The sequence below is a fragment of the Eleutherodactylus coqui genome, chromosome 12 (assembly GCF_035609145.1).
Source record: "Eleutherodactylus coqui strain aEleCoq1 chromosome 12, aEleCoq1.hap1, whole genome shotgun sequence".
In the NCBI taxonomy this organism is placed as follows: Eukaryota; Metazoa; Chordata; class Amphibia; order Anura; family Eleutherodactylidae; genus Eleutherodactylus; species Eleutherodactylus coqui.
Window position 1 is genome coordinate 8,837,085 of NC_089848.1, and position 13,370 is coordinate 8,850,454.

Genomic DNA, 13,370 nt, shown 5'->3' on the forward strand with positions numbered 1-13,370 from the left:
AATTGTAAATGTAAGATATGTATTAGATTTCAAACAGACAGGTGTTGATAGCTCCTGGCCGCTACAGTAGACTACCTGGCCGCTGGGAATTCTGGGCAATGTAGTTCAGAGATGGCATTATCTAAAGAGTAAGTTACTGCTTGCATGGGAGGCAATGAATTACTCTTTCTCTATTGCATTATAATGGAAAAACAGGATCAAGAAATTTTAAAACCAACTAAAACTATTTTACTAAAAATTGTACCCATAAAAAACACAATATATCCACTTTAGTTAGCTTAGTTTTCATATTAGACTGCAGACAGTTTCAGGCACTGAATGTGGAATGAAGAGATAACTGATGGAATATACAATATTAGCTGTTTCATATCTGTTGCCATAAATACTCTAGTTCTTCCACAATGTCCTCATACAACTCAATTAGGTCAGACAGGTGTGCTAAAGGAATAATAATTACATAGTTCTTACAAATTAGGGGTCTTGGGGATAGGTCGGCTGTTTATCATTCTTCTACATCGTGGAATGCACACTGGATATGTGATAAGAGAAAGATGAACTGCTCTTTGGGACAACACACAGGGACAATTTTTGGCAGGTTATAAAGTTATAAATTACTATTACTTCAATTTTTCAAATGATTTCTTACTTGCACGTTGTTTACGGAGCTGAAACTATACAGTTGAGCTCCAAGACAGAAAAATGAACATGCTATTAGCTTCCAAGATTGTGTTCTTAAAACTTGACTACGTCCAAATGAGGCATGTCACCCAATAGACAAGCCATTCAGAGTTAACAACTGTAAACATCAACATCCTTAAATGTGGCCTCCTGCCATCTCCCTAACCGTACAAGCACGCTGCCTCGCTTGAAGGTTGCTTGAAATTCTGAAACAAGCAGGATGAAAAATTGACAAGCCGCATTCTTACCTTGCAGGGCATGAACGAGGCATTAAAAGAAAATCAAGACTCCAGTGTAAGATCTGTTTATGCTTTCTGTCATGCAGAGAATGAAATGTAGCTACACATTTAGGTGATTCCTGGTTTTCCCATTTGGGTAGATTGGACTATGTCATATATAGCCAAATTACAATGCCTGTGGGATGGTGAAAGGTCCAGAATTCTAGTCTTGTGGTCAAAGTTCATTTAAGGATAAGTCTTCAGCTGTGAAGTTGGCGTGTTGTTAACTTTTCTCCTGTATCCTTCATGTCTAGTGAGCATTCTTGTAAGAGTATTTTTATTCACGAGCTAATCTTCTGCATTTGATTTCAGTCAATAACCCCATGCTCAGATAGCTGTCCGAGCACCTTCAAAACGCAGGTTCATCTGAGGTTGTAAATATACGCTCTTTCAGAATGCAGCGCCTTTCTGGCCAGTTTTCATGTGACAGATTATATGAGGGTATATGTTTCTAGTCCACTAGACCAACTTTATGACTATGAAAAGCACCATTATGTGTTTAAAGTGGATGTCCAGTTGCGAACAATTTTTTTAATATCTCTGCAAATGTGATGAAATTACAAAAGCAGCTTACTTACCTATCTTCTTCCTTTGGGAACCAGTGCTGCAGCTCCGCGGTCCTTCTGGTGTTCAGAACTGGATAGCACCTGACTTCTGGATGTCGCAGTGGTCAGGTGTTGTTCTCCTGGCACCATGACTCCCAACGTCTGAGTGGTAATGCTAGGAGAACAGCACTTGACCTCTGTGGCCTGTAATTGGCTGCACCAGTCAGGTGATATCTGTTTTTAAATAAACACTGAGCACTTGATTGCCGGGGGAGAGGACAGGTAAGTACAGCTGCTTTTGTTATTTTACTACTTTTGCAGTGATACTTTAAAAGCTCTTCAGGCAACTAATAGGTAAAGGTAAAGTCCCCTGGTGCAAACACTGATTCATGACTGACTCCTAGTGTGACATGCCTGGGCAATGTTTTCTTGGCAGACTGTTTTTGTGGGCTCGTTTGCCATTGCCTTCCTCAGTCATCTTTTCCCCCACAGGAAGCTGGGTACTCATTTTACCAACCTCTGAAGGATGGAAGGCTGAGTCAACCTTGAGCCGGCTTCCTGAACCACGCGGGGATTGAACTCACAACCTTCAGGTCATGAGCAAGAGCCTGGGACTGCATTTCTGCTGCCTTAGCATTTTGCGCCACACAAAGCCATCTGGCAACTGGAGAATCCCTTTAATAATTAGCAAATAAATGTATTACAGTATCTTTCCTTCATAAAACTATGTCTTTTTTTTTTGGAAATCAGTATCTGCTTTGGACAATTGCTTCCCTGACAGTAAGCTGATTACAGGGTGTCTTGCTACTAGGACTCCCAGTGATCAGCAGTAATATGTTAGCAAACTCAGCAATAAGCATTCAGTTGGCCTGGAGCACCACCTCAGGGGAAATTAACACACTTAACATAAAAAGGCAGGTCATGCAAAACACAGAGACATAGGGACCTCCAAAGTGAAGGCTACTCTACGTTCTGGACAATAGAATGGAGTCTTGAATAAAGTACAGTATTAACTCAGTATTTGAAAATTGGCTTTCTAAAAGCAGGCAACTTCTGTAGTCCCAAAGTTCATCTCAGCACATCCACTCGTTTATGCCACACTGATTGAAATAAAAGTTGGAACAGACCTTTTGAACTATATAAGCCAGACCCAGTTCATAGCTTTTTGACTTAGCTTTGCCAACGTTGTTACAGCATGTTCCCCATATACAGTACCAGGTAGTTTCTTCAAGTATCTGGTTTTATATACATAAATACTTCTTTCTCTACTTAGAAGGTTACAAGCCCACTTACTTGTCTAAATAAATGCCACTTTCATATGTCCCTTGGTGCGCTTAATCACAAAAATAAAGTATTGGACAGTCCCCAAGTTGCTAAAATGTGTATATACCACTACGCAGGAGGCACATCTTTTTAAGTGCCATTCACTCTGTCAAGTTTTCCATAACTTCACAGCAGGCTATTGAGCTCAGTGTTGCACATTTTTTTTTAATTCACTGTTTAACAAACAGGGACGAGATGTAAAGCACTGCCAGTGCTCCAAATTGTCCAAATGAACCAAATGAAGTTTTACTGCTAACATGCACTGAGCTCACGAATTAGGTAATTCTCTAATTATAGCAGTAATGGTTATCTAGAGTGCACTTTTCATATAATACATTTCATGACGAAAATCATCTTGACATAACTATCTTATATATTTAACATCTCCTTGCAAAAGCAGAAGCATTAGTTTGGAGTTGCCGCACAATCTGTGCTATAACTTGTCGCCACACATTTGGAAAGACTTTCCAGGAGATTTTGGAATCAGGCTCTGTTAATGTTGGCACTTTTTCATATCCTGTCATGTTTCTGTCTTTTTAATGGCTACAATGGAATCATTTGCAGCGATCTATTGCTGCAAAAAATACCAGAACTCTGAGAAAATATAGTAGACCCCATCATACTACATTGGCATCCAACTGAAAATGGATTTACTCTAACAGTCATGGCTCCACTAAGAATGGAAGTCAAAATGGTAACATGAACAGACCCTTAGCCACAAGAGCCATGAAATGGTTGGGTGTTTATGTTAATTGATAACCCAGAAGTTCCATTTCCTGAGGTATTACAGATTGTCTGCGCCAAATTCAGCAAATTTCTATATGTGAACCTTGCTTGATGCATACGGCATTGTCATGTTGACACAAGAAAAGAGCTTCCAAAAACTTATGCCACAAAGCGGGAAGAGCAAGTCCAGTCAACACCATAAAAGACCACAGAAATACTTTACATAGTTGCATTAAAAAGCTAAACTACAGGCATTTTCAAAATAACATTTTTTTAGATCAGTCCTACACAGAGTAGAACCTGGCTGGAATATAATTGAGTACACTGACTGTATGAAGAGCAATAGCATATGGCTGAGGGCTCCATATATAATGTGGATCTCCACAACAACTGCAGGCGGATCTCTGCTGATTGCTGGTCAGCACCTGGACAAAACAAGGACAGGTCCAGGTGCCAGCCCATGATCAGCTGAGATCCGCCTGCAGTTGCAGCAGAGTTCTATTCCCTGTATGGGCATCCTAACCGATGGGATTCTAAGCCAAGCTGAAAGTTACTTACCTTTTTCACTACCATCCATTTGATTGATTCTGTTGCTATCCAGTGAGGATGCCTGCTCAGAGTCTTCAACCAATGAAAACTCTTATGTGTGAGCAGATGTACTTTAAGAATATGCTGCCTACTTTTCAAGCTAATAAGCAGTAACGTAAATCTATTAAACTATAATTAAGCAGTTGAATGGAATCAAAGCAAATGTTTAATAATTTACAAGGTCATTTATAGCTTTGTGCTACTCCACAAGCCTATATACCATTGTCTCATGATAGACAGTCATCTAGATTATCTTCTAGAAGAATTAAGTCTGAGATCATTTTCAGCAAACTTTAACTTGACTTTTTGAATTTCTTTTTTTTTGGATTAAGTGTCAATTTAAAGTTTGCTACAACAGTGAATATAATGTGTTGAGTGTCAAGTTTACAAAATTTATATATCAAAATTTGCTGGAGTCCATGAGACAAAACGCCTCAAATTGTTAGAATTGCCGCCCATTCATATGACTGTATATTCGGGACGTGAGCTCCCAAAATTATTTCTGCACTAGCAAAACAGTTGCCCAAATTGACTCTGCTGACAAACTGCTGTTGACTTTGTTAGAAGTTTTCTTGCCTTGTACTTAGAGAACATTTAACAAACTGCTGTACTGCATGGGGTGAAATAAGGCAACAAGAATAAAGATTTCTTGTACAGCCACTCGTCAGTATGTACTTATTTTTTTCTAAGATCGATCCCGTCAAATCACCCAAGCGTAGTGCAAGAACATAGAAGCGAAAAATCTATGTGAATTCCCTATAGCAATGTAATGAATATAATCAATGTCATAAAATGAACTGGCATTTTTTAAAGAACCAAGTCTTTTGAAGCCTGAGGCTTAGACATAAGGGAATTAAAGGAAACTTGTTAAAAATGAATGATGAACGAGCACACGAGCCCAATATTTACAGATCAGACTAACGCCACTGTAGTATTACTTTCTTATATTGCTATTTTATGTTTTGTAAAACTCGATTACACAATTCATACACACACAAGGCCATATATCCTGAAAGCCGAGATCATTCAACCCAACTTCCAATATGGACTATATCATAACAATGGGAGTTAGAACACAAGAATTAAATGTATACCCCATTCTAACAAGTTCTCATAGCAGATAGGGAAGAAGATGCTGTCAGAGTGAAATGAACTAATGACCAAGACCAGCCATTGGTGTAGTATCCAAGAGCCCAGAAGGTGTCCTTCTAATAAAGGCAAAGCACCCAGTATTGTATTATATCTTTATAAGAATGCCCTAGTTTTTAGTCTTGTAAAGTCCTTTTGCAAGACTAAAAATGGTAAAAAAAAATTATATTGTATTTTTGGTCTATAAGATGCTCTTCTTGACAAGAAAAAAATTGGCTAAAAGTGTCAGCATCTTATACAGAGCATGGCGAAAAAGATCAAAGCTGGTTTGTTGGACCTTTTTACTTTTTTGATGTCACAATCCTGTGACCAATCAGATGCATGGGAGGAGTCATACCTGTCCAGTGAGAAAGGAACATACAGTTCTGGCACTCAATGTAGCATGAATTTATACCCTTCATTAAAAAAGGTGCCTGCAACAAGACTGCGTATGTAGCATAGCAGAACTGTGTATATGTATAACATAGCAGGATGTGCGTATAGCATAGCAGGGCGTGTGTGTAGCATAGCAGAGCTGGATACATACACAAAAGATAAGAACTCACTAGAGATGAGCGAGTAACAAAATGCAGGGGTGCTCGTTATTCGAGTCGAGCTTTTCGTAATATTCAAGAGTTCTATTTGAGTAACGAACCCCATTGAAGTCAATGGCAGACCCGAGCATTTTTGTATTTGACCCGCCGGGTGCCGAGCTTTTTTTTTTCTTTTTTTTCTCTCTCTCTCTCTTCCCCAGCAAGCCACATACTGCTGTGGATGTGGAGACACTGGCACGTCACAGCAGGAAGTGGTAATGGGGTGAGGGGTCAAAACAGGGAGAGGTCGAACTCAGCGGGGTACTCGCTTGAGTAACAAGCACCATCGAGTATGCTAATACTCGAACGAGCATGTTCGCTCAACTCTAGAACACCCCAATATAATGTAGAGTTCACACACAACAGAATCGTTGTAGAACATTGCCTGCAGAATACACACAAAATAGAGTACAATGTAAGTGAATGGGGCTTTAACAAAGACCATTCATTCACAATGGAAAAATCCACAGCATAAAAATAGCCATACTGAAAATGTTCAAATCTGCAGCATGCTCTATCTGTCCCAGAAAACCCGTGGGTCTCACAGCGAATTCCATGCTTGGAATGCAGTAATAAAAACCGTGGTAATAACCTGCACCAACTGAAGTCATGGAAAACCTTGCCATTTGCATATACCCTTACATGAGTGGACTGTTGCCTATTAACCCCTTCCCCACACATACACAGCTACTCCAGAAAATTGAAAGAAAGGTGGTTCTACACAACCAAAGATAGTGACATTGACGCTTCCTTTTCCTCAGACCATCGGGAAAGTTTTCATTAGTATGAAATATTTTTTTCCTATTCTTTGTTGTCAAAACCTGGGTGCTTCTTATAGTCTGAAAAATATGGTGTATATTTAAGTATTGTAAGAAAAATTTACTGAAACGTTATATAAACCTATACACTACCATAATTCCCATATGTTTTGTATCCCCATAACTATCACAATACATACTATAAATATACAGATCTGTCAATCCTTAACTAGCTCCAATTTGGTTAAGGACTCCAATCTATCATAAAATCAATTCACTACAATATTGCAATATACTAGCAAATCTCGTTAAGCGCAACTCCCAACACAACCACTAGTTGGCAGTAATAAGCCGACATAAGATCGACATCTCATGACAAAGTGTCACAAAATATGTGAGTTTTTGTAAGCTAGTTTCATGTCACACATCTTGAGATACGTTGCGCCAAGTGGAAAGTAATGAAGGACACATCTCGATGCACTTGTATGTCAGCAATGAACAAGATAAAAAAGGGAGAAAAATTAAGTAGTTGTTTTTCTTTTTTTTTGCTTGACCTTGGAATTAAATTTACAAAAGTTAAAGTACATATTATTACGTATACAGATATTGCTGCATTGAGGCAACACTAAAAAAAAGCATTATTGGTTCTAAGACAAAAATCCCACAATTTTGTGTGGTCCTAAAAGCAAAAAATGGGCTGGACCTTCAGGGCCGAGGGATATGATTCTTCTTATTATTGATATTATTATGCTTGTATGTTCCATTGTAGAGCAATACAAATACCAATAATGACAAACAATATCCTGTCTTCAACACTTTTTTTGGTGATGGGAACATTTTTTGTTACTTTCCCAATTCTAAAATGACATTTACAATAAGCTTTTCACTATTTCCTCGTCAGCCTTTTATATTACGCAGCATATGCTTAGAGCATGCAGTTTCACTTACCACCAAGTATTTATTTACTCTTCCTATTGATTTAAGCCAAAGTTTGGAAACTAAAAGCCTGTGATATTGGGGGCAGGGAGGATAATGCTCCAAGTGATCTGATGGCTGTATTGTGTGTGCTTATCACATACAAGCTGTCCAGACTCCATCATGTACAAGAGTTAACTAGATAGAAAGAGTCCAAAGTATCTGACCTTTTGCAGTCAACCTCAGATTCACGTTCAGGGCTGCACAATGTAAGTGCTGTTGAACACGGAGCGAGAGAATATCTTCAGTGTAAACGGGGAGAACTTTCATCACAGTGCAGTTCAGTTCAGTTCGTAAATATTTCCAGGTGCCCGGCTCTAATTTTAGGAAGGTCAGGTTTGCAAAGGTTAAATAGCAGTCAGGATTTCCATAATTCTCTATCAGTTTGATAAAGGGAATGTAATTAAACTCAACATTCTTACGGAGATTATCTCAAAGGTCCTGCATTCTCCACTCCATGGTCATTTTTTTTTTTTTTTACATTTTCATAAGTGTTGTTGTTCTAATCCACACCACGCTCCAAAGATGGAGTTTTACCCAAAATAGACCTGCCGGGAAATTTTAAGCCAATTGTATTAAATGGAGATGACAAATATTCAAGCTGAGGCAATAATTTTTTTAGATGATTTCTGACCCTTTTACTATAATGTGTAGTAAATGGATCAGACATGCTCAATGGGCCAAAGAAAACACCATTTAAAAAATTGTATAAATAGAAAAGCTTTTATGAGAAGTCCATCATAGTATTTTTACTTGCAAAGAGCCTTTGTTTGAGCAGATCATGTAAGACCCTCCTTAGTCATCAAAAATGACTTTGACAAGTCCGTTTGTTCAGCTGCCTCTAATATCGCTCTTTTCCGCCAATGAAGTTACAGTAATCATTTCCCCCCTGTTATTACTCATAGTGTTTTGGGTTTTTGGTTCCACATATACAGAAGTGCTTCTATTCAAAAATTCTGAGCTCATAATGCTTCACACATGTCCCATGAAAATTATTACCATCTTTTTTTGGATATATGACAAATTTCCCTTTTTTACTACATATGGGTATCATTTTCATCTTTCTGTTATTGCTTTCCTTGCCGGTTACTGAAAGTCAACTACCTTGACAAAAAAAAAAAACAACAAAATTCATCTTTATGATAAATGTACATTTTTTGTACCTTTCAGCGCAAAGATAAATCCCCATTTGTACATTTTCCACGCTTCACAAACAAATCTACAAAAATATATTTTTTTATTAGGTATTATTTTTATTACATTCATCATCAAGCTGTTATTTTAACCAAATTATTGTTTTCTATGGTTAAAATAGTAATAAGAGCAATAAGCATAGTAATAAGAATCATTATTAGCTCGTCTGTTCTTTATTTATATTTGCTTCTTCCCTCGGTGTTTTCCCAGATCCGACCCGGCAGTCATTACAGCAGCTATAAAGGTTCACAGTCAACTTTCCCTGACTCCTGAATGTAGTGATACTCTGGCTGTCCCCATATCACTGCATAGCTCAGCAGATGTACCACTAGAGTATGGAATCGGAATCCCAGTGACAAGCCTAATGGGAGCTGTAATGGCAGCCATTTCCTGTTGTCACTTTTGGAAAACCCAGAGGAAAAAACAGCTCTAACTATGAAACAGCTGAATAGAATATTAAAATACTTCACACAGGAGAGCAACATTAGGATTTAAATTTAATATTTGTTAGTGATTTTCTACATGTGTTAAACTTTCTTTACGCACATCTTTTGCTTTTTTTTAAAGAAAAAAATATGAAAAATGGTTAGAAAATGTCAAAAAATGTTTTTAATCGCATAATATTGTATAATGCTTATTTTGATATATAACATAACATGCTATGTATTGTCTACTTAGGAGAGTAGTGTTAAAGGGCTTGTCCCCCTTCTAGCTGCTTTGCTGTAGGAAGCAGACAGTGCCATACATTGTTCTGTGGCCTGAGTTAGTACTGCAGGCTGAGTCCTGTTGAAGTGAATGACACTTGGCCTGCAGTACCAGCCCGGGCCACTGCACAATGTATGGAGCTGTCTGCTTCCAAAATGCTTGCTTTTTTAAATTTTCTTTCCTCCCCACTTTCTAAAATCATAGCTCTTTAATTTATCTGATAATGTAGCCCTCTGAGAGCTTGTTTTTTGCAGAGCAAGTTGTACTTTAAATGGTACTATTTAATCTACAATATTATGTACCGAAAAACGTGTTAACATTTCTAAGTGGAATGAAATGGAAGAAAGACGAAATTCCACCGGTTTTTGAGGGGGGGAGGGGTAGTCTTGTTTTTATGCAATACACACTGTGGCAAAAATGACATGATAAGTTTAATCTATGTATCAGTACAATTACGAAAATGCCAAATTTATAAAGCTTCTTTTTTGCTGTACTACTTATATTTGCTGATATTTAATTTTTTTTAACTACTTTCTGCGGCCATCTGCTGAGCTCCATAACTTTTTTAATTTGTCCATCAACAAAGTTGTGTGAGGGCTTGTTTTATGTGAGACAACCTGTAGTTTCTATAGGTGCCTTTTTGGACTACGTAAAACTTTTTTATCGCTTTTTCTTATCTTGAATATGGGGGTAACCAAAAAGTGCAATTTTCATCTTGTGTATTTTTTTCCGGACAACATTCACCATGCAGAATAAATAATGCATTACTTTGATTGATCAGACTTTTACAGAATCAGTAATACCGAATATGGTTTTTTTTTCAACTTTTTATTATGAGCACAGGAAAAGTTTTTTTTTTCTTTTTTAACTTTTAATACTTTAAATTTTTTTCCTTAATAATAAAACCTCACATTTGAATTTTTTAAATACCCATAATGAACTTGAACTTGAGATTGTTTGATCGCTCATGCAGCAAAATATAAGACCATAGTATTACATTATACCAAGATCTGGCAGGCAGTCTATCAAGCCATGCCACACTCAATCAGCCATGGCAACCAGACAGCACCTTGCGATCTCTGAGCTGCACTCCAAGTCATGGAGGTGGGCCATGCCGACTTCTCCCCTCCCCTTCTTTTTTTTTTTAAACTGAGCTTAAGTTTTAATATTTAGAGCATCTGAGTTGCGAGAAAACAGCTGATTAGAGATGAGCGAGCATACTCGCTAAGGCTAACTACTCAAGCGAGTAGTGTCTTAGTCGGGTACCTGCCCGCTCGTGTCTAAAGATTCGGCTGCCGGCGTGGGTGACAGGTGAGTTGCGGCGGTGAGCAGGGTGGAGCGGGGGGGAGATAGGGAGAGAGAGATCTCCCCTCCTTTCCTCCCCGCTCTCCCCCGCCGCTCCCCGCCCGCCGCTGGCACCCGAATCTTTAGACACAAGCGGGCAGATACTCGACTAAGGCCCTACTCGCTCGAGTAATGTGCCTTAGCGACTATACTCGCTCATCTCTACAGCTGATGCTTTCTCTTGGTGCATTGTGGATGGAAAATTGAATTCCAAACCTCCCGGAATTGACCTTATTAGGACCTTGAAAAAAAATCGAATTATTTATTGTGATAAAAAGTAAGCAGAGGTAGAATTTTTGTTCAATCACCCACAATTAATGAATCATGGTGGTTTTGTTCCTTTGCTTGTCAGTCAAACTTAGGCATGTGACTGCCTTATTAATAGGATATATGTGTTCATTCTCCTTACTAATGGTTTCATGCAGCTCAGAGAAACGCAGGGCTTTTCATCATATCACTAAAATTAAGAGACCAAATGAAAACAGAGGTTCATTAAATTGTGCTACTTATGTACAAGAGGTGTAGAGGTTGCACAAAAGACCATTTGGAAGGGGTTGTCTCGCGCCCCACACAGAATGAAAACTTATACAATTTTCCAATATACTTTCTGTCCCAAATCCTCATCATTTTTAAGATATCAGATGTCATTTTATTGGGACTCCTAGTGAAATCTTGCAAATAATGAGGAATTGAAGCAAAAATTTGTGTTGGAAAATTGCTAGAGATGAGCGAACGTACTCGTCCGAGCTTGATATTCGTGCGAATATTAGGGTGTTCGGGATGCTCGTTACTCTTAACGAGTACCACGCGGTGTTCGGGTTACTTTCACTTTCATCTCTGAGACGTTAGCGCGCTTTTCTGGCCAATAGAAGGACAGGGAAGGCATTACAACTTCCCCCTGTGACGTTCAAGCCCTATACCACCCCCCTGCTGTGAGTGGCTGGGGAGATAAGGTGTCACCCGAGTATTGAAATCTGCCCCTCCCGCGGCTCGCTACGGATGTATTCTGACATTAGTTCAGGGAAAGTGGTATCGTGTTGGAGCTGCTATAGGGAGAGTGTTAGGAGTATTGTAGGCTTCAAGAACCCCAACGGTCCTTCTAAAGGCCATAAATCGTCTCTATATGCGCTCAGTGGGGCCGGCGGCAGCAGCACCGACCCCATTGAGAACATATAGAAGACAAATCCTTCTTTTCTGCCACAGCTGTAACAGCTGTAGCAGAGAAGAACGATGTTTGCCCATTGAATTCAATGGAACCAGCAATACAGCAGGTTCCACTGAAAGCAATGGGCTGCCGGCGATCACAGGATGAATGGTCGGGAAGGGGTTAAATATATAACCCCTTCCCTGCAATTCATCCAGAAATGTGATACACTAAAAATATATACCGGCGTATAAGGCGACGGGGCGTATAAGACGACCCCCCAACTGTCACCTTATACGCCGGCAATACAGTGGAGCAAAGAATAAAAAGCATTACTCACTTCTTCAGACGATCTGCGCCGCTCCTGTAGACTGTCACTCCTTCCTGGTGTTCTGCGGTGCTCCTGCAGGCTGTCGCTCCCTCCTGGTTCCCGGCAGAGCATTGCTTTCTCTACGAAAGGCTTTAAATCCACGCCTCCAGAAACACACGTGCCTTCAGCCAATCACAGCCAATGACAGTGATGTCATTGAATTGCTGTGATTGGCTGTGTTTCTGGAGGCGGAGATTTCAAGCCTTTCATAGAGAAAGCTTTAGTCCGTGGACCATTGCTGTGTCGTTCCCATCACTTTCTTGAATTGCCCAGATTTTCACACATGAAAACCTTAGCGAGCATCGGCGATATACAAAAATGCTCGGGTCGCCCATTGACTTCAATGGGGTTCGTTACTCGAAACGAACCCTCGAGCATTGCGAAAATTTCGTGCCGAGTAACGAGCACCCGAGCATTTTGGTGCTCGCTCATCTCTAAAAATTGTATAACTTTTAATTACAGAAAGCCCAGCATTTATTTCTTTAAACACGAATAGTAGAAGCCAGCTTGGCCATCAGCTAGTCATTGTGGGTCCAGTTTAAGTGTTCGCATTTGTTATTTCTGGGGTAAATTGCATCTGGCCACTCATTTTCTCTTCATTGTTCATTTAAGGGCAAATGCAGCACAATGAGCTGTGGGCATAAGAGCTTTCATTAAAGGGGTTTTCTGGTCAAAAATACTATTGATGACCAATCCTTATGATAGGTCATCAATAGTTGATCAGCTGGGGTCCGCCACTTGGGACCCTGACTGATCAGCTGTGCGGGCGCAAGCTGTCAGCTTCACAATAGTGGAGGTCGGAGTGGAAGCCTCTGTACCGAGTTCTGTGTAGTGGCTGGCACTTGTAACTGCAGGCACGGCTCCTTTTGAAATCAATGAGAGCCGTGGCTGCAGTTGCAAGTACCGGCCATTACATGGGAGGTTGGCGTGGAGACTTCTGCTCCAAATACACAGAAATCGGAGCAGAAGTCCCCACACCAATCTCCTTATAGTGGCCAGCTCTTGTAACTGCAGTCACTGC